This window comes from Ambystoma mexicanum, chromosome 6p, assembly GCF_040938575.1.
Source record: "Ambystoma mexicanum isolate Mex_15411 chromosome 6p, UKY_AmexF1_1, whole genome shotgun sequence".
Classification (NCBI taxonomy): domain Eukaryota; kingdom Metazoa; phylum Chordata; class Amphibia; order Caudata; family Ambystomatidae; genus Ambystoma; species Ambystoma mexicanum.
This window is the reverse complement of record NC_090935.1, coordinates 896,229,966-896,251,227: the sequence shown is the minus strand read 5'-3', so window position 1 is coordinate 896,251,227 and position 21,262 is coordinate 896,229,966. Positions and strand designations below refer to the sequence as shown.

The following is a 21,262-nucleotide window of genomic DNA, read 5'->3' as shown; positions in this document are numbered from 1 at the left end:
GAACTCGCAGGTGCCTATTGAGCACAGCGGAGGGTACTGGCTTTAGCCTAGATGAAACCAAGAAGAAAAGAAAAATAAGAACAAAGCAAGCCAATCTAGGTCCTTATTAGCATCTGCACTAAAGGATATTAACCTGTAGATGCACTACCATACCACTATGAAGTGCAATATCCCTAGTGCTGCTTCTAAATGCCCAACCCCCCCTTTCTTACCCAGGCAGGTATCAGCCTTCATGGAGAAATCACCAGGGTTCTCACACCTCGATTCCTCCATATTCTCACATCTCATGCTACGTCCACAGGCTCATGTGGGCCCGCACCTACTCTAGTTGTGGGCATCCTACTTGTTTCTAAGTGTGGCGGCCATCAGACGCAAAAGTGCCATTCTCTGCAGAGGGGGAACTGTACACAGAAACACTGCCACATGGAAGTGTGGTGGCTCACCATAGCCAGGGTGTTCCTCCCCATAGACATCACTCTAGTGGAGGAAAAAGTCATGTGCTCTTTTGGGGGAATAAAGTGTGCTGGATCCTCATGATTATGATCCACCACTTTTGTCCTCCGAGAGTGAAGATCATCCGTTTGTGGGTGGCCTTTCGACTCCGCATTAGATGAAGGTAAGAAAAAGGGCCCATTGACGTGTTTGGGGAATCTATGCTTGATCCAGTTCTGATTAAGCATCCCCTCTCTCCAGAGTGGCTGCCAGCCCCGCATCTGAAACAGTACATTGATGATTGAATGCATTGCTCATTATCCAAGTAGGTTTGATTGCACTCCCCGCTCGAGTGCCCTAGTTCTAATGTTTTAGCCGAGGTACTACTTACCCATGAACTGGACCCCAAATGCCTGTCCTCTGATCGATATATACCCTGGTTGGTCTGTGCGAATTTGGTAATCAAAAGGAGATTCCACATGCACTGTCCACTGATATCATTGTCCATGCCCCACCACTGTGAGAGAGGTTTGTTCCATTCTCTGAAGATACAAAGCTGAGCGGTTATATAACATTCGAGCAGGTCAGGGCAGCCTATCCCATCTTTATAAAGTATAGTGGTTCCCATGCTTTGTGCAATCCTTCACTCAGAAATGGAGATACACACTCACCACTAGCCATTGGCTAGTAATTCTCTTGGCAAGTAAGAAGTGGTGTGTTTTGTGTATGTTGAGACATGAGGGGACAAGTAACTTTATGCATGGCTAGTAGCTTGCAACATGACCATTTTACACTTACCTTGGGTTCTTATCTTTTCAGACAAAAGTGAGCTAGTTCCTTTGCCACTTAAGGAGTTCTTGTTTGTGGGAAGAGCCGGGAAATTGGCCTTGTATAAAATGCTTACTCTGGGAGTCATACTGACCTAGAGGTATTTGACCCCTTTATGACATATTTAAAATCTACCAATTACAACATTTTCATATGGGCAGTCGCCCCAAGGCCCATGCATAACATTTTAGACATCATGCTATTGATCCCAAATCCAGACACTTTAGGCAATGCCTCGATCTCTGATTGAAAGACCAGAAGAGATGCAAGTAGTTTAGGAAGTCTAATCACATCATCAGCATTTAGAAAGGGCAGTCGGAGAGGAAGTGGATAGGCTGGGCTATAACTGCTGTACAGAAAAAAAGATCCTAAAGGAGCAACCTTTTTTCCTGAGGACGGCCAGAGGCCCTTTCATTTAAAAAGGCCACCCGGAGTGAGGAGTGGTGTACAGTTTGGTAAAGAGTAGTGTGAGGGCAGGCTGCCAGAAGAAAACAAACCCATGACAGCGCCTCTCCACGTTCCCCCCCACCCCTTCCACAATCCCATCCAACCCGAATCGACGTGAGTGTAATTGCTGCTGCAGCCCCAATCTTCCACGTTTGTGTGCTCCAGGGTTACAATCAAACGTTAAATCCTTCTAAAAGCCAACAAGAAGCATTCATTGCAGGTGACAAGGAGGTGTGGCGGCTGTCAATTTTGCCTTTGAGACTTCTTTTGATTCTTGCCTTTTGCCGTCACCTATTAGAGCTAAATTGCTGTGCCATAATATAAATCTGTTACACTTTGGACTATCTACATACTACTTTGCTACTAGCAATCTGAACGCTTAACTGGCAGATCGTTGTTTTTAATGATCATTTCTGCTAACACCTAGTGCATTACACTGGTGAACTCTCTCAGCGTCTGTCATGCCAAATGTCTGGACCAGAATGTTTAGTGCCCTGGAGCACCGTTTCCTTAAGGAAAAGCAGGGACTATCCGAGATGTAGATATACTGATTGAACGAGGCAAGATACCCGCTTTAATGTTTACGTTTTGAACATGGTAGCTGAAGGATTCCTGATATATGGGTTTGCTGACACCAAGTGACTGCTTTTTCCTTTTTGAAACACTGCATTTTAAGACTCTTCCTTTCTTTAGAGAAATGATGGTGCCTAGGTATTGTGAATATAAGGAACTGGGAGTACAGAGCTCCATGGGTCTAGGAACACGAAAACTATTTATTACCGTCAGGAGACTGAATACTGGAGCTTAGGTCAGAAAAGGACCCTCTGCATGCTTTGCCTAACTTGAAGTGTAGCCCAGAGTTAGAAAAGCTTACTTTGTTAACTGCCAATTAAAAATTGCATTTGCTTCAGAAGGTTTTCAGTAATTGCATTTTTAAATCATTTTACCCAGTTCGCTGATGGGAGCAAATAAACGGTTTTATATGTTCCACAGAAGGCAGGGCTAAATGTTCTATTACATCCAATGGATGATTTGCTATTTGTGGCAGCTCATGTGTGGCCTACGTATACTATAAATTGTGACGCTGAATGTATCAAATTTGTAGATAACGAGGGCTACATAGTGTTTAACTGCAAGGTGTGATTGACTCGGTTAAGCCGCTTAAACAGAACTAAATGTAAGGCTACCACAAGTTTATTGCCCCAGGGAAAAAGCAGGAAATGTCCTAAGCTTGTGTCCCCGATTCATTGGCAGGTAAGAAACCTGGGTCAGTTAAAGGCCTGAGCTAAGCTAAGGGTTGGCTGTCAATAATACACATTGATTATACTGGATGCCTCCCATTCCCCTGATCCCTCACAGTCTGATTCTGACAACATAGTTATTACCTCATCTCAGGTTCTTAGCTAATGGGTCACTAGCAATCGAATTTCTAAAGCTCTCCACCTTCTCCAAGGTTTTAGCATTCAATTGTGAGGGCATATAGGTACCCAGGTAGATGGGGAGGCCCATGGACCAGTGGTAGTCATCAACAACTCTAGCCCCTAGCAGGTGAGCACAACCAAAGCTGAAGAAAGTTGTACAAATGCAACTGCCCCAGAAGAACAAATTACTTAACACATGGATTGTTATTTCTACCGAATGTTCTTCCCACGGAATCCTCATCTTCGATATACTGGTAGCCTGTTTGCAGTGGAAACCTTTTACAGCAGAGGGTGCCTTGCATCGTCAAGTCGGTGTGCCTCAGCAGCTTCCATCCCCGCAGTCGGGTGCAATGTCGACATTGGTATAAACAGCACGCACTGTGCCCGTTGCCTCAGTTCTAGCTTTTCCCTCTTTCGCACAGCTGACTTAAGGAAACATAACCCACATGGGAGTTGACAAGACAGAGAAGTAGATTAAAAAAATCAGAGGGGTAGGCTGGGAGGGCGATGAGGAATCTGTGGGAGGAACATCCAGTAAAATGAACATTACCAGGGGAAAGTAATTTGTTCTTCGAATGGATTGTGTACACCCACGGATTCCTCATCTTTGATAGACTCCCACTGCAGTTAGATTGAAGGAGGGACCAGTGGATAATGTTACTGTTTTATATTGTGTAAAACTGCTTTCCCAAACCAGGCATTCTGACCCGACAACGTGTCCAGATAGTAATGTTTTGAGAAGGTGTGAATCGTAGACCAAGTTGCAGCTTTACAAATGTCCTGCACCGGTAAACCCCTTTGCAGAGCCGAAGTGGTTGCCACTCCTCTGATGGAATATGAGATTTTCAGGGACATCTTCCCCAGTCAAAGAATAACATTCTGAAATACACAGAATGATACAGCTTGACAAGGGTTGTTTAGTCACAGTTTGGCCCAGTCCGTGTCCAGATTAACCAACTAGGAGTACATCCTCTTGCCTGACATTTGCTAATCTGGCAAAATAAAAACTCAAAGCCCTTTTTGGGTCAGGTCTGTGCAACCTCTCTTCCTCCTTGGAAGAATGAGGAGTTTGATAAAATGCTGGCACAGTAATTCTTTGGGTCGATGAAATTTGGACACCACCATGGGTAGGAAGGAGAGACGAACCCTCAAGACTACCTTCCATGGAAAATGTAGTGAAAGGAGGTTTACATGAAAGAGCCTGTAGTTCGATCACTTTGCGAGCAGAAGTGATGGTCAATAGGAAGATTGTCTTGAAAGTCCATCTGATTGGACAGGAATGAAATGGTAATACCAAGTTTAAATCCCAAATCAGGACTATGTGAGGGACCCATGGAAAAATATGTGTAATTCCCTTGGGGAACTGAGTCACAATGGGTATTTTAAAATAAGAGCTTTGCCCTGGTGTGCATTTAAAGATGGACAATGCCCCCAGGCTGGACATCGCTGTAGCTGCTTGCAGCCCCTTGTGGGCTAGGTGGAACAAAAAAGGCTCAATATCTTTAGCTCTACACCAGCTGCAAATCTTGTTCCAACGGCAGTGGTATAGTGCTTTTGTTGCCTTCTGGCCGAAAGCAACACCTTCATCACAGCTTCCTGGAGGTCCTAATCTTTGTATCTTAACGTCTCAGAAGCCAGCGTGAAGGTTCAGAGTTCTGATTTCTGGGTGAACAAAACAGCCTCCCTCTTGTGAGAGAAGTTCGGCTCTCTGGGTAAGATGGAATGGAGGGCAGATGGACATGTCTAGAAGATCTGAGAAGCACGTCCTCCTGGTCCAATCCAGAGCAATCAGGATCATGGACTCCCCCGAACGTCCTCAACCTCCTGATGACATGAGTAATGACGGGGACTGGGATAACGTACTGGAGTGGAAATTCCCAGTTCACTACGAACACGTCCCCCCAGAGGTCCTCTCTGAGGAAATTCCCTGGAGCAGAACAGGTCGCATTTCCTCACGATACTCAATGCGAACAGATACACTTGAGAGGTTCCCCAAAGGGCAAAGATCTCTGGAAGGACTTCCTGAGCTAACTCCCACTCGTGAGAGAATGTGCTCTGCCTGCTCAGAGCATACACCACGTTATGCTCTTCTCCAGCTAGGTGAAAGGATGATAGAGATTCCGTTTTACAGTGCCCAAAACCAGAGATGTATCGCAGTGCTAGTGACCCTACACCTCTCTTGTTGAGGTAATGCATGGCCACGTTGTTGTCCGTCATCATCAAGATGCTCTTCTCCATGTATAGATGGCAAAAAGACCAATGGCACCAGTCTGATTGCCCTCTGCTCTAAAAGGTTTATCTGTAGCCTGGATTCTGATGGGGACCAAAGACAGTTGATCGTAAGATCGGTCATGTGAGCCCCCAGCCCTTGAGGGAAGAATTAGTGACTACGGTTATCTCTGGCCAGGGTTGCCAAAAAGGTTCCCCTATCATCACATTCTTCTCGCAGGCCCACCAAAGGAGATCCTGCGCAACCTTGCTCAGGACCTGAAGAAGGTCCGTCATCCTGCCTGAGAATTGAAGCCATTGGGATCTGAGGGTCCACTGGAGGGACGCAATGCTTAGGCAGCCCTCCGGAACCAGAACAATGCAGGATACTATGAGGCAGCGTACCCTCAGAAAATCAAAAGCCGGTAGATGTGGAGCGTTCTGAAAGTTCATCACCATCTGCAAGATATGTTGAACTCTCAACGCGGGTGGCAAAGCCTTTCACGGGGAACAGACCAGGACTGCTCCAATGAATTGCAGCTTTGGGAAGGTGTCATGTGAGACTTCTTGAAGATGAAGGATAAGCCCAGTTTGTGGAGAAAGTGACAGGTGCAGTTTAGTTGTTGCAGAGACCGTTTATGAAAACGAGCTCTGATCAGCCAGTCATCTAGGCAGGGAAAGATGTGAATCCCTCCCCTCCTTAGAATTGTTGCTACAACTACCATCAACTTGGTGAAAACCCTTGGGGCGGAGGTCTGCCCAAAAGGCAGTACTCGAAACTGAAAGTGAGAACAGCCAATGGCGAACCTCAGGTACTTCCTGTGCTTGGGATGTATAGGCACATGAAAGTAAGCATCCTGAAGATCGAGTGGCACCATCCAATCCTGGAGCAGCGAAAGAGTGACCATCTTGAAACTGTCCTTCCTGAGGAAATTGTTGAAAAAAAAATTGGGTATATTGTCTGCCCCTAGCACTGTTCCAACTCAGAAACCAACCATGCAAGGATTATCATTTAAGCCCGCACGAAATTGTGACGGGAAGGAGAATGCACACACCGCTCTCCCCTGTTAGGAGGGTGTCTGATGCGCACACGGCTGCCACAGTGCTGGGAGAAGAGTTTAAGGAATACCTAACACAGCTAACGCGCGCAGTACGCAGCATAGCAAAACAAATTGTTTCACCATTTACTGAAGATGTAGCAACAGACACCTCCATGCCGACAGTAGACAGCCTGGAGGGGCCTTTAATGCCAGGGGAGCAGATTCTTGTTAGAAATTTTGTAAGAAGGTGGAATTCACCAAGATTTCATGGTCCATACACACTGGTGTACAGCACCCCAACTGCAGTTAAAGTTACGGGGTTAAAGTACTGGGTGCACCTCTCAGACGTGAGAAGGGCACACAGTGTTACACCTCCCCAAAATGAAACCGACTGTGTGGATACCATCACTGGCACAGTGATACATGATGAAAATTGCAACTTAGACAGGGAAAGCATAGGGGAAAAGCAAAAGTTTTACATATTTTGTCTCTCTCTCTTTCTTTTCTTCTCATATAAATCGTGTTGTTTTTTCTATTTTTACCTCATTTTTTCCATAATGAAATGAAAAGGAATTGTTAAATGCCTAACTGAGTAAAGAAATTAAAAAGAATGAACAATTGCAATTATGTTTCTTTTCATATGACTTAACAAATTTGTCTCGCCCACATAGGTTCAACATGAACCAATGCGACGAAATGGCTGAGCAAGCTGAAATGTTAGATAGAAATAGGGATGCCACTAGGGCCAGTAGATTAAATAATTTGAAATGTGTTATAAAATATGCTGCCATACTATTTGCAATAATGATGTTTTATCTTATTTGGTATAATGTTGTTTTATATGTGGCAAATGAAATGAACAAAGGGGGAGCGGAACTGATATGACAAAACCAGGGTCTAAACTGGACTGAAGCAACGGATATTTTGAAGGGCACTTGAATTGAATAGTAAAAATATAACGTTGCCCCTTGTACAATTGCACGTAAACAAAACTGCTATTCCATTGTTGAATAATACTGGAGCCAAGGAAATAGAGCTTGGATGGAATGTAAATGATGATCACTATTGGTTAACGAATTCCAGAAATGCAAGCATGCGTACACACACTGCACCAGAAACCACTACTGAATACACACGTCACTATGAACAATATAGATGAAGCATGGTCTAGAATATTCCCTCTGCAATATCCACGAGTTGGTACCCAATAAAAAAACAGAAGGAGGAGAAAAAGGGGGGTGGGAAAAAACATACGATATTTATCATTACCTGGGGTTAGATGAAATAGAGGACCCCCGACACCCTGACCAATCAAACAAATGGTATTCAGACATGAGTACCGCAGCAAAGCAAGCAAGTAATGAAAGTTGTTACGTGTGCTCACTTATTCCTCACGCAACTGGAACCCCAAAAATGTTAATCCCCCAGGAAGTACCCTTGTCTGAGGCCCAATGTTTGATTCATCTGATGCTGTAAAGAATAAAAAAGACATTTCAAGCACACACAGTCACTATGGAAAAATTGGAGAACGAACAAACTTGCACCAGAGCCATTTTTCATTATAAAAAGGGACAAGATATGCAGATGACAAGTGGCATGATGAAACTATTGAATGCAAAGCTGAGGGGCTTCGAGGGCTTCCAGATGAAACATACGAATGGGCAAAAGAAACGTGCATCCCCATCTGGTCACAGCATATCACCAAGCTGACATGGGTCACACCCCTGGAGAGACCCATAAAGATTCAAAAGCAAATACCGCACTAACTTTGCTTCCATGGAGAAGGGAAGGTGACCATGGGAACCGTGCGGCAGTGCAATAAGACTTTAATAATGCCAGTTATGAAAAAAGGCACTGCCGCATTAGTGGACATATACTGGATCTGTGGCAAACGAGCTTACCTGCATCTCCCAGCATCTTGGAGGGGCACTTGTGCCCTAGCCACACTTCACTCAGCACTAATGGTGATACCAGAGAGCCACGTCCAGTTTACAGCAAGGCCTTCGGCTGACACATCGTCAGCAGGGCAATCGGCTGAACCATCGACAGCGCCCGATGAGACAATCACGGAGCCCCCAGCATACGAACTATTGTCAGAAGAAACTTTGAAAACCAAGTTGTCACGCAGCAAAAGATCCAATTATATTTCGTCCAAATCGTCAGAACTCCTTGCTGAAATCCCACAACAGTATAAGCTTTTCTCATCTGCAGAAACATTCTTTGCATCTTTCCTAGTACCAGGCGTTCAAGCAAGGGCAAACGCGAAATGGCTGCAGATAACACGCTGGGAGCTCATCCAGCTGGCCAACGACACTGAAGAAGGATTCAACATCATAAAAATAGAGCTCTGAGCATTGTGCCTGATGACGATGCAAAACAGATATGTCTTAGATCTTATCACGGCGATGGACGGTGGTGTTTGCAAAATCATTGGGGGGCGTGTTGCACGTTCGTACCAACTTCCGATGCTGATAACGGGACACTGTCACATGTGATAACAGCAGTGCATAATTTAGGAGAAAGAATGAGAGCAGAAGGTGGAGTAGACAACACGTGGTTCGATGATCTGTTCAGCTGGATACCATCATGGGTGAACATCGCAGCGAAGATACTCATTCCCATCATAGTCTTTCTTCTCCTAATATTCTGTGTGTGCCAACTGGGACTAAGATGCTGCGAAAATAATATGCCTAATTCAGCAATGATGATGGTAACCGTGGGCCGACAGACAACGGTGGCTACCATGATAGATGCCCAAGTACAAACCGGAGAATACACCACACCACAGTATAGGATGACTGCCATCTATAGACAGTATGGGGACGTGGCCGATAATCTACATGACACTACCATTAGAGAACCAAAAAACATGCTGTGGTATAACGAGGTTTGGATAGATTTAGATGGGGATGGTGGGATATACTTAATGGTCACCCCAGAAGAATATGCAAGAAGAGGTAACAGCTTAAGAAGTGTGTGCAAAGCATGGATGCCAATAAAGGGTACACCTGCTTGGGATGAGGCTGTGGCTGAAGCGGAGCGCTACCGAAGGGAGAACGGAAAGAACGAGATAAAGTAGTTTGTTACTTTAGATATAACGAAACGGGGGAATGTATGGGAGCGAGGGGTCCTCAGGCCCCCCCGCGTCGTACGCTCCTCAGTACAAGGCTTGGACCGCGTGCCTCCGGTAGTGAGATTGCCCCTTGCCCTTATGTAAAGTTAACCACGGTTGACTGCTACATAGATGGGACTACTGGGCATCCATCTTTTGTGCCCCCTTTTGACTCCATCTTGGGTAAACAGGCCTCACTGCGATAGTACAGCAATGCTCAGCTCCCCTTCCACCGCAGCAGCCAAGGACAGAGACACACACACAAGGCGTGCAGGAAGCTGGCTGGCCCCCACTCTTGCACTCCCCCTGCGAAGGAAAGCTCTGCGCTTCCATTCTCACGCTGAAGCTGAAGAAAGTTGCAACAATCAATATGCTACAGTTTTCTTCCTATGAGATCACTGTTCATCTGAGAACCGGCATGTGAACCAGGATGAGCTAAGCACTTTCTGCTCGATTCGTCCTCAAACGTGCAAGCCACCCACCCCCATTAGAACAGTTTATTGCCATCCTGACCCTGCACCCCCTGTAAGGTATTTTTTTCAAGTGCCAGAACCTCGCCTGTGCTGCGAAACCCACCCAATACACTCCTTACTAACCTTAAGCATTTTTACTACTATATATGGTTTTACTTGCACTAATGAGTTTGAAACCTAAGAAAAGATGTGAAACATAGCCTGATTGTTCTACATGCACAATAAGGTCAAGGCCTTCAATTAAAGCCACAAATGACTCAATTGTACTGACAATAATCATTGTGTGTGACTTATGTAGAAATGTGACAAGTAGCATAAAATGTTTTAAATAATTTGTTATTTAGTGTGTAACATATTAGCTTAGGTAGTGACCACAGTGACCGGACCCTGACCTGCATGGAGCACAAGATGTTTGACGTCCGTCAGCTACTCAGCCAACCAGGAGGAAGAGATGCTACCCACACCTACAGCACCACACCGTCTGGCCAATCGGGTCCATTTAGCATTTTTTGTTAGAGTTACTTTAACTAATATAAATACAAGAATGATGTAATGAGATTTTGGGAGAGTTTTTTGGGTTATTTCCTAGCTGGAGAAATAAACCATCCTTTGCACTCTTGCAGCCGGGTCTCAGTGCCTCTTTCCCCGACAAGGGGTTGTGTTTGATATTTAATTTTTTCTCTCACACGTAGTAAGCCGGGGAAAGGCACCTACAAGTCTCAGGTCCAAGATGGGGCACAGTCCTCTGTCTTTCTTGGGAAAGAGAGAATAAGTGGAGTACCAACCCTGGAATTGCTCTGCTACAGGTGTCCTTTTTCCACTGCATCCTTCTCCAGCAGGGAGATAATCTCCTGCGGAAAGAGCAGGTCTGGTTCCCGAAGAGATTGCTCACTCAGGGGACAATCAAGGGCTTTTTCAAAAAGGGGAGATGGGCCCTTGAGCTACTGTCTGCAACGCCCAAGCATCCATAGTAATGTATTGCCATTCTTTGAGGTGCAGAGTTAACCTGCCTCCCACCAGCATCTTGTGAGTGAAGTACTCAAAAGTGGTTTTGGGGCTGTGGCAGTGCCCGAGAATAATGAGGAAGCGACTTCCTGGGTTGCCCTTCCTCCACTGCCTCTAGTACCATGTGGAAATCTCCTTTGCCCTCTTTGGGCAGGCTGACCTACCTCTGCCCAAAGGAGGAGTATTAGCAAAAAAAGCCTTCAACACTATCCATCTATCTATACTGGTTTTTATATAGCGCCCTATCGACCATAGGCCTCGGAGCACTCACAACAGAGACAGAAACAACATAAAACACAAGACTACAAAGAGAACGAGAGTGATTCTATTAGACTTCTCCTTCGTCGAACAGATATGTCTTAAGCAGTTTCTAAAAGATGGTAATAGACATGCTGTTTTTTAATGGGAGATGGCATAGCATTCCAAATCATCGGAGCCCAGTGAGTAAAGTTTGTGCCACCAACTCTTTCCAAGGTTTTCCGTGGTTGTTGCAGATTATTTTTTCCATTAGATCATAGAGTTCTTTGAGCCAAGGCCTTAATTAGTCTCTTAGTGAGATATTAGGAGCGATGCCTGTCTGACAATTGAAGGTTATAACTGAGCATTTTAATTTTATTCGCTGTTGAACTGGTAGCCAGTGAAGTTTTTTCCTGGCAACTGATGTTTTCTCCTGCCGGCTCAAGCCCCTGACAGCCCTAACTGCACCATTTTGAATGGTCTGCAATCTCTTGATGTTAGCCTTAGAGGTACCCATCAAGAGACTATTGCAGTAGTCCAGTTTGGAGTTAATTATAGCTCCTGCAATCAGCGCAAGATTTTGTTGCGATAGATATGGCTGAATTTGCCATATGAGATTGATGTAAAAGGCACATGTGAATTTAAGATAGGAGACCTGTCTCTTATACAAGAGATGCAAGTCCATAAAAATGCCCACGGTCTTAACATGCTTAGATACTTCGATGAAGCTATTGTTTATCTTGATTTTTTTGTATTGTTGATATAGTTTCCCTATTTTTTGAGATGTGCCAAGAATTAAGAGTTCTGTTTTTGCCTCATTGAGGGCCAAAGAGTTGTTTGCCATCCACTTTTGGATAGCAATGACCACTTTTTATTCTTTCAACGTCCTTTTCATAGGAACCTGACAATTCAAAGACCAGCTGGGTATCATCAGCGTAATTTGTGAATTGAATACCCAAGTTTTTAAGCATATCGCTTAGGAGTTTTGAGAAATTGTTAAAGAGCAGAGGCGACAGGCATGAACCCTGAGGTACACCACAGGTCAGCAATGTTTTTAGGGAGCTGAAATTGCCCTTTACGACTGCGGCCATTCTTGGACGCAGGAAAGATTTAAACCAATTTATTACTAGGGGGGAACATCTGCCAATGGATTTCAATCTAGGAAGGTGGATGTTGTGTTAAGGTTGATGGATGGCTGCACCCAAGGATTTTGCAACCTCCTTAGAAGCTTGCAGCTTCTCTAAGCAGTCATCAATCAGCCTTTGCCCCAAAAAGATTGGACTCATCAAAAAGCATGAAAACAGAAAGAGGATTCAACTTGGGAACCCTCCCGTCCCCTGCACACTTTCAAATGTTTGGATTAATCCAATACAGTTGTTTAAACTGCGTTATATGCATTGTACATACATTTGTTTCTAACACATATGGTCAGACACAGGAGTGTGAGATAAAAAAATATATATCTTTATAGTCAGGCTGTATTATTTTCAGCAAGAATTATAGTTCAGACAAAGATTATTTACAGTGCATAGAAACAGTATCAATAGATAAAGCTCAAATTGAAGAAAAATGGAGTCCAAATTGATTAGCGACGCGTTTCGAGGAAGTTCTCCTCTTCTTCATAAGGCCACACTTGGACTCTTAATATAAAAGGAAAGCATAAATTCAGTAAAGAAAATTTTGTAAGCACAATGCATAGACTGTTCATGTCATATTAAATGTATACAGTTAAAAAATAAATGGCATTAATTGTATTTAGAACATTAATCTGTCCCTAAAAAATAGGGAATTGAAACAATGTAACATGTTCTAATATGCATTGTAATTCATGCAACATTATAAGATTAACTAGGTTGCCCCTGCTCGAGAGAGGGGCTGAAGGTCTACTTGAAGCATCTTTTCCTGCAAAATTAACTGTATAACGTCCATCATGCTGTAATTTAGTAGAGTACTACCTCTAATGGGATCTATCACGTGGATGGTGAAACATAAGCTAAAGAAAATTAATATGTAGGTAAAACAACACACAGATAATTCTTAGGTTATATCAATCTAATATGGAAGAAATACAAAAATCGTTACCTCTGTGAGTAGAAAATGCTGGAAACAGAGAACCGGACAGAGCGGTGAAAATAGATAGACAGTCTTCGTACATCGGTTAGTTCCTTAAAACATGGCTAATTCCCAAAAAGATACCAGAAATCTAAAGAAAACAAAGCCTGATCAATGCCAAGCTCAATGTTCAAACGTAACAGTCATAGGTGTGGGATAAAAAAAATTGAGTAACATACCTAACCAAAATATGGAGGGCGGAAAATAATCAATACAGCGGCCCACATAAGGATGTAGAACTTAAGTTTCCCGCCGTCACTACAGAGGTGCCTCAGTATGTGGGAATTCTGTCATGCGAATAGCCAAACTGAACAGGAATGAAGTCCTGATTAGTATAATATACCTAGCAATCTGATATGAAGTAATGGAAACATAATATGATGTTTAATCAAGGCAAAAAATGTAAAGAATTACCGTGGTAAGAATGTGCAAATGGCACAATTCTCAAAGCTGATGTGCAACTGATGTCAAGATTGTGTGGCCGGTCAACAGCTGAAGAATCCGGCAGTAATGGGTCAGTTAGAGTATCAACTAAAGAAAGTGTAAGGAAAACAGAAAAAAAAGAATCATGAGACTAAGGAACTATTTCCCTGGTCCCTAGATAGATAAATGCACATGCATTCACGCTTACCTGGAGCATAGGGGGGCAATCCTGAACAGAGTCTGTTCAGCCGAGTGGCTTGTTGTTCACAAACCATGGAGACTACATGTGACCATGGAGATAAATAGAGGACTGAAGTAATAGGTAAAGAAAAAGGACTAAGAAGTAAATGGGCCTCAAGGTCGGCCATCTTGGAACGAGGTTATATTGTAATGAAGGTGTAGATCTCTAGGCATTCAATGACAAGAAGTAACTTAAATCGGGAAGCGTAAAGGTGCGTAACTAAATTAATTAAAAGGAAAAAATTCATACAGTACAGAAACCTATTGTGCGATGTAAATCGGACATTACAAATACTAGTCCGCACATCGTAGAACGGGGAGAGGAAAGTTGAGAAAAATAGTGTACCATGTGAAATAGAGTCGAAATTAGCAATGATAAAGGGTCTTGAATCGAACGAAACGCTCGGATCTTAAAAGGGAAAAAAATAGCACGGAAAAAATGAATATAATGTTCAGATTATCTGGCTAAGGTCATTTAATGACCATGTGTAACCTATCAGTTCAAAATAGGTGGATCACATGGATTCACATTATGCAGGAAGAGGGAAAAAAACCTTAAATCTCTCTCTCATTGCATGGACAACCTAGTGCAATATAGCAATCTCAATGGGGTAAATGCATTTATTTTACAAAAGATCAAAATTAAATGTGATAAGTATAACAGAATGACAAAAAATGAAAATTAAGAATAAGAACAATTTTTACACTGTGTTTACAGGCAATTATTTTTATGGCAACCATCTACTAGTCTCAACAAAGTAGTGCCTTAGATCACAGTCAGACACAGGAATAGCGATGTGACTCTCAATTTTATGTTGAAGATCAATCATTCCTTATTGTCAAATTCAAATCACAGAAAACAGTTCAATGTGAAATCTTCATTTAGACCCCAGAGCTGTAAAGAGCTTAACTTATCAATCCAATAAGCTTCTCTTTGTAGTAAGAGTGACTGATAGTCACCTCCTCTTGTAGGTCGTTTAACAACTTCTAGCACCTGGTATTTTAGTTGGGCAATTGTATGTTTTTGCATGTTGAAGTGACGAGCTACCGGTGAGTATTGATTATTACATCTTATGTTCGACTTGTGTTCAGACAGTCTTGATTTAACAGGTCTTTTGGTCTGTCCTACATACACTTTGCCACAAGGGCACTTCAACATATATATGACACCTGATGTCAGACACGTAGATTAGTCTCTTAATTTGATTTTTTGACCATTCCTGGGGTGAGTCACTACATTACCTTTGATTGTGTTATTACAGTGTATACATCCTAAACAGGGGAAGGTGCCTAGTTTTTTGGTAGCTAGGAGAAGTTGTTTCTCCTTTGGTACTCTTTCAGCTTTCACCAGCTTGTCTCTTATATTTTTACCCCTTTTAAAACACATCATTGGTGGTGTGGGGAACAATTCCAATAGAGTTTGATCATTATGAAGAATATTCCAATGTTTCTTTATACTTTTTGTGATCTGAAAACTCTGTCTTGAGAATTTTGATATGTATAAAAGTGGGGTGTCTTTAACCTCCGATTTAGGTTTCAGTAAATCTGTACGGGGGATCTCTGAAGCTCTGTCTTTGGCAATTTCCAAAATTTCTGGTGGATAGCCTCTGTTCTGAAATTTACTAACAAGATTTGTGCATTCCTTATCTAGAACTTCTGGGTCCGAAATTATTCTTTTCAGGCGTAATATTTGACTATATGGTAGACTTTGGAGCATCGCCCTCGGGTGGAAGCTGGAATAGTGAAGCAAATTATTTACATCAGTCGGTTTGTGGTATATAGACGTAGCTATCTTATTGTTAACAATACTTAAGTTAACGTCAAGAAAATGTAGATAAGGGTTACCAATCTCAATAGTAAATTTAATCCTAGGATGCACTAAATTGAGGTATTCAAAAAATTGGTCCAAGTCATCTCGTGTGCCACACCAAATGCAGAAAATGTCATCAATAAACCTCTTCCAGGTTAAAATGTATGCTGCCCATGTGGGATGTTCCAGTACATGCTGACTTTCGAACTGAAACATAAAAGTATTAGCGTACACGGGCGCCATCGATGATCCCATCGAGGTACCCGATGTTTGTAAAAAGTATTCGCCCTGATGTCTAAAATAGCTATTGTAGAGGATTAAGTTTAGTAGCTCCAGAATGAATTGAGGATTACCTTTCACACCTGAATTGTTAAGTAACAACCATTCAACAGAATCTATACCTTCACTATGGGGTATTGAGGTATATAAGCTACATACGTCCAGGCTGAATAGTATGCAGTCTTCACTGATAGCTGAAAAGTCTTTAAGTCCATTAAGGAAGTCTGTTGTATCCTTTAGGTATGTGGATGATGCCTGTATAAGCGGTTGTAGTAATCTGTCAATGTAGACTGCCAGTGGGTCGAAGATACTTTCTGTCCCAGCAACAATCGGTCTGAGGGGTGGATTTTGTTTATCTTTGTGAATCTTAGGGAGCCCATAAAAGACTGGTGTAATCGGATGGGAATTAGTGAGATATTGATGTGTTTTATCATTAATCCATTCGTTTTCTTTGGCTTTTAACAGAGTATTGTTAATTAGTTCTCTGATTTCTGGTAGCGGGTCCCTATCTAATATGGCATAGGTGTCTGTATCGCTAAGGAGTTCAATGCATCTTTTGACATAAAAGGATGTATCCATGATTACGATTGCTCCCCCTTTGTCAGCCGGTTTAATCGTAATGTCTTCACTTTTCGCCAATTTATCTATTAGATCTAGTTGGCGGTTTTTGATATTAATGGGTGTTTTTCTTCTATAGTCAATTCTGCTTAAATCTTGTAGGACACTCTTCTCAAATAAATTCAAAATTGAATTTTGTACCTGTGGGTCAAATGTACTCTTGGGACGTATTACCAGTAAATCACTTTCTGGTAGTCTAGATTCCTTTTCAGGTTGCGAGTCAAAGAAAATTTTAAGTCTTAATTTTCGCATCAATCTGTGTAGACAGATTTTTTCTTGAAATAATGAAGTATTACACGTAGGAACAAACGATAATCCTTTGTTCAAAATGTTAAGTTGTTCTATTGAAAGAATCTTGCTGGAGATATTCACCACTAGATTATTGTCCTTTATTTGTTTCCCTTTTTTGTTTGTGGCTTTCTTCCCTCTCCGGGTCTTTCTCTTATGCCTAAAAAAGCCCCCGTTGATGTATAAGGTTCAGCGTCTTTATTAGTTGGAGATGTGGACACCCCTGGTCTATTGGTGTCTTCTGTTTGTTCACGTTCACTAGTGCGGTCTGTGGAAGGCCTCTGGATGGGTTCACCAACACTGCTGTCGCTACTGTTACCTGAGTTTGCGAAGTTAGAGTCTTGTTGGTTATTATGATTAAAATTTCGCTGTCGGTAATATTCTTGCCAATTGTATACTATATCATTGAGATAGTCAAAGGTGTCTCTTTTAAATTTTCTCAATTTCCTCTGTTCAATTTCAGTCTTATAGTTTGCCAATTTCAGGTTGATATCCTCTAGTATCTCAGAGAGATCTTTTGCCGATTTAAATTTAGATATTTGGTCTTGGAGAGTTTTAATTTCAGAATCAATAGTTACAAGGGATTTTGACAGCTCCTCAATAGTTAGTAGTATAAGGTCCAAAGAACACTTATTCAAGATCTGGTCCCATTTTTGTACAAATATCTTATTTTCACTACAAAGTGTTGGTCTTAGGTAAACCCTCAGACCTCTGGGAATTTTCTTAGCTTTATAATATTCTACTAGTGTGCTAGCATGTAATTTTTGGGAGATCTCACGTCTAATGAGTTTTTCTAGTTTCTGAATAGTTTTTTCGGGGTTGTCTTCACTTTGTAAAGTTTTTTCAGTATCTTTGATGAGACCTAAGATACGGGTTGCTTCTTCTGCACTGAAAGCTAGTGTTGTGGCGTGCTTGTCGGTTAGCTCATTTAACCTTGAGAAGGACATTCTAAAGTTAAGTAGTTAGTTGAGTTAAATGTGGGTGCACCCTATGATTTGTGCCACACTAGATGACTAGTGAACAAAATAGCGAAGGGTTTAGATAGAGGCGCACACCTATAGTAAGTAAGATTAGTAAAGAGATTCGAGGATTATGTTGTATAAACTTTTAGGTGCGGGGGGGAAAACTGAGGTCATGGCACAAGACCCCGACAATAAACAGTAAACAGAAAGAGGATTCAACTTGGGAACCCTCCCGTCCCCTGCACACTTTCAAATGTTTGGATTAATCCAATACAGTTGTTTAAACTGCGTTATATGCATTGTACATACATTTGTTTCTAACACATATGGTCAGACACAGGAGTGTGAGATAAAAAAATATATATCTTTATAGTCAGGCTGTATTATTTTCAGCAAGAATTATAGTTCAGACAAAGATTATTTACAGTGCATAGAAACAGTATCAATAGATAAAGCTCAAATTGAAGAAAAATGGAGTCCAAATTGATTAGCGACGCGTTTCGAGGAAGTTCTCCTCTTCTTCATAAGGCCACACTTGGACTCTTAATATAAAAGGAAAGCATAAATTCAGTAAAGAAAATTTTGTAAGCACAATGCATAGACTGTTCATGTCATATTAAATGTATACAGTTAAAAAATAAATGGCATTAATTGTATTTAGAACATTAATCTGTCCCTAAAAAATAGGGAATTGAAACAATGTAACATGTTCTAATATGCATTGTAATTCATGCAACATTATAAGATTAACTAGGTTGCCCCTGCTCGAGAGAGGGGCTGAAGGTCTACTTGAAGCATCTTTTCCTGCAAAATTAACTGTATAACGTCCATCATGCTGTAATTTAGTAGAGTACTACCTCTAATGGGATCTATCACGTGGATGGTGAAACATAAGCTAAAGAAAATTAATATGTAGGTAAAACAACACACAGATAATTCTTAGGTTATATCAATCTAATATGGAAGAAATACAAAAATCGTTACCTCTGTGAGTAGAAAATGCTGGAAACAGAGAACCGGACAGAGCGGTGAAAATAGATAGACAGTCTTCGTACATCGGTTAGTTCCTTAAAACATGGCTAATTCCCAAAAAGATACCAGAAATCTAAAGAAAACAAAGCCTGATCAATGCCAAGCTCAATGTTCAAACGTAACAGTCATAGGTGTGGGATAAAAAAAATTGAGTAACATACCTAACCAAAATATGGAGGGCGGAAAATAATCAATACAGCGGCCCACATAAGGATGTAGAACTTAAGTTTCCCGCCGTCACTACAGAGGTGCCTCAGTATGTGGGAATTCTGTCATGCGAATAGCCAAACTGAACAGGAATGAAGTCCTGATTAGTATAATATACCTAGCAATCTGATATGAAGTAATGGAAACATAATATGATGTTTAATCAAGGCAAAAAATGTAAAGAATTACCGTGGTAAGAATGTGCAAATGGCACAATTCTCAAAGCTGATGTGCAACTGATGTCAAGATTGTGTGGCCGGTCAACAGCTGAAGAATCCGGCAGTAATGGGTCAGTTAGAGTATCAACTAAAGAAAGTGTAAGGAAAACAGAAAAAAAAGAATCATGAGACTAAGGAACTATTTCCCTGGTCCCTAGATAGATAAATGCACATGCATTCACGCTTACCTGGAGCATAGGGGGGCAATCCTGAACAGAGTCTGTTCAGCCGAGTGGCTTGTTGTTCACAAACCATGGAGACTACATGTGACCATGGAGATAAATAGAGGACTGAAGTAATAGGTAAAGAAAAAGGACTAAGAAGTAAATGGGCCTCAAGGTCGGCCATCTTGGAACGAGGTTATATTGTAATGAAGGTGTAGATCTCTAGGCATTCAATGACAAGAAGTAACTTAAATCGGGAAGCGTAAAGGTGCGTAACTAAATTAATTAAAAGGAAAAAATTCATACAGTACAGAAACCTATTGTGCGATGTAAATCGGACATTACAAATACTAGTCCGCACATCGTAGAACGGGGAGAGGAAAGTTGAGAAAAATAGTGTACCATGTGAAATAGAGTCGAAATTAGCAATGATAAAGGGTCTTGAATCGAACGAAACGCTCGGATCTTAAAAGGGAAAAAAATAGCACGGAAAAAATGAATATAATGTTCAGATTATCTGGCTAAGGTCATTTAATGACCATGTGTAACCTATCAGTTCAAAATAGGTGGATCACATGGATTCACATTATGCAGGAAGAGGGAAAAAAACCTTAAATCTCTCTCTCATTGCATGGACAACCTAGTGCAATATAGCAATCTCAATGGGGTAAATGCATTTATTTTACAAAAGATCAAAATTAAATGTGATAAGTATAACAGAATGACAAAAAATGAAAATTAAGAATAAGAACAATTTTTACACTGTGTTTACAGGCAATTATTTTTATGGCAACCATCTACTAGTCTCAACAAAGTAGTGCCTTAGATCACAGTCAGACACAGGAATAGCGATGTGACTCTCAATTTTATGTTGAAGATCAATCATTCCTTATTGTCAAATTCAAATCACAGAAAACAGTTCAATGTGAAATCTTCATTTAGACCCCAGGGCTGTAAAGAGCTTAACTTATCAATCCAATAAGCTTCTCTTTGTAGTAAGAGTGACTGATAGTCACCTCCTCTTGTAGGTCGTTTAACAACTTCTAGCACCTGGTATTTTAGTTGGGCAATTGTATGTTTTTGCATGTTGAAGTGACGAGCTACCGGTGAGTATTGATTATTACATCTTATGTTCGACTTGTGTTCAGACAGTCTTGATTTAACAGGTCTTTTGGTCTGTCCTACATACACTTTGCCACAAGGGCACTTCAACATATATATGACACCTGATGTCAGACACGTAGATTAGTCTCTTAATTTGATTTTTTGACCATTCCTGGGGTGAGTCACTACATTACCTTTGATTGTGTTATTACAGTGTATACATCCTAAACAGGGGAAGGTGCCTAGTTTTTTGGTAGCTAGGAGAAGTTGTTTCTCCTTTGGTACTCTTTCAGCTTTCACCAGCTTGTCTCTTATATTTTTACCCCTTTTAAAACACATCATTGGTGGTGTGGGGAACAATTCCAATAGAGTTTGATCATTATGAAGAATATTCCAATGTTTCTTTATACTTTTTGTGATCTGAAAACTCTGTCTTGAGAATTTTGATATGTATAAAAGTGGGGTGTCTTTAACCTCCGATTTAGGTTTCAGTAAATCTGTACGGGGGATCTCTGAAGCTCTGTCTTTGGCAATTTCCAAAATTTCTGGTGGATAGCCTCTGTTCTGAAATTTACTAACAAGATTTGTGCATCCCTTATCTA

General features: G+C 41.5%; 1 protein-coding gene across 2 annotated transcripts in view; it reads right to left on the bottom strand.

The window, feature by feature from the left end:
* Positions 1-21,262, bottom strand: part of TRIM36 (tripartite motif containing 36) — a 1,273,623-nt gene that overhangs the window by 972,702 nt on the left and 279,659 nt on the right. The window lies entirely within an intron of this gene.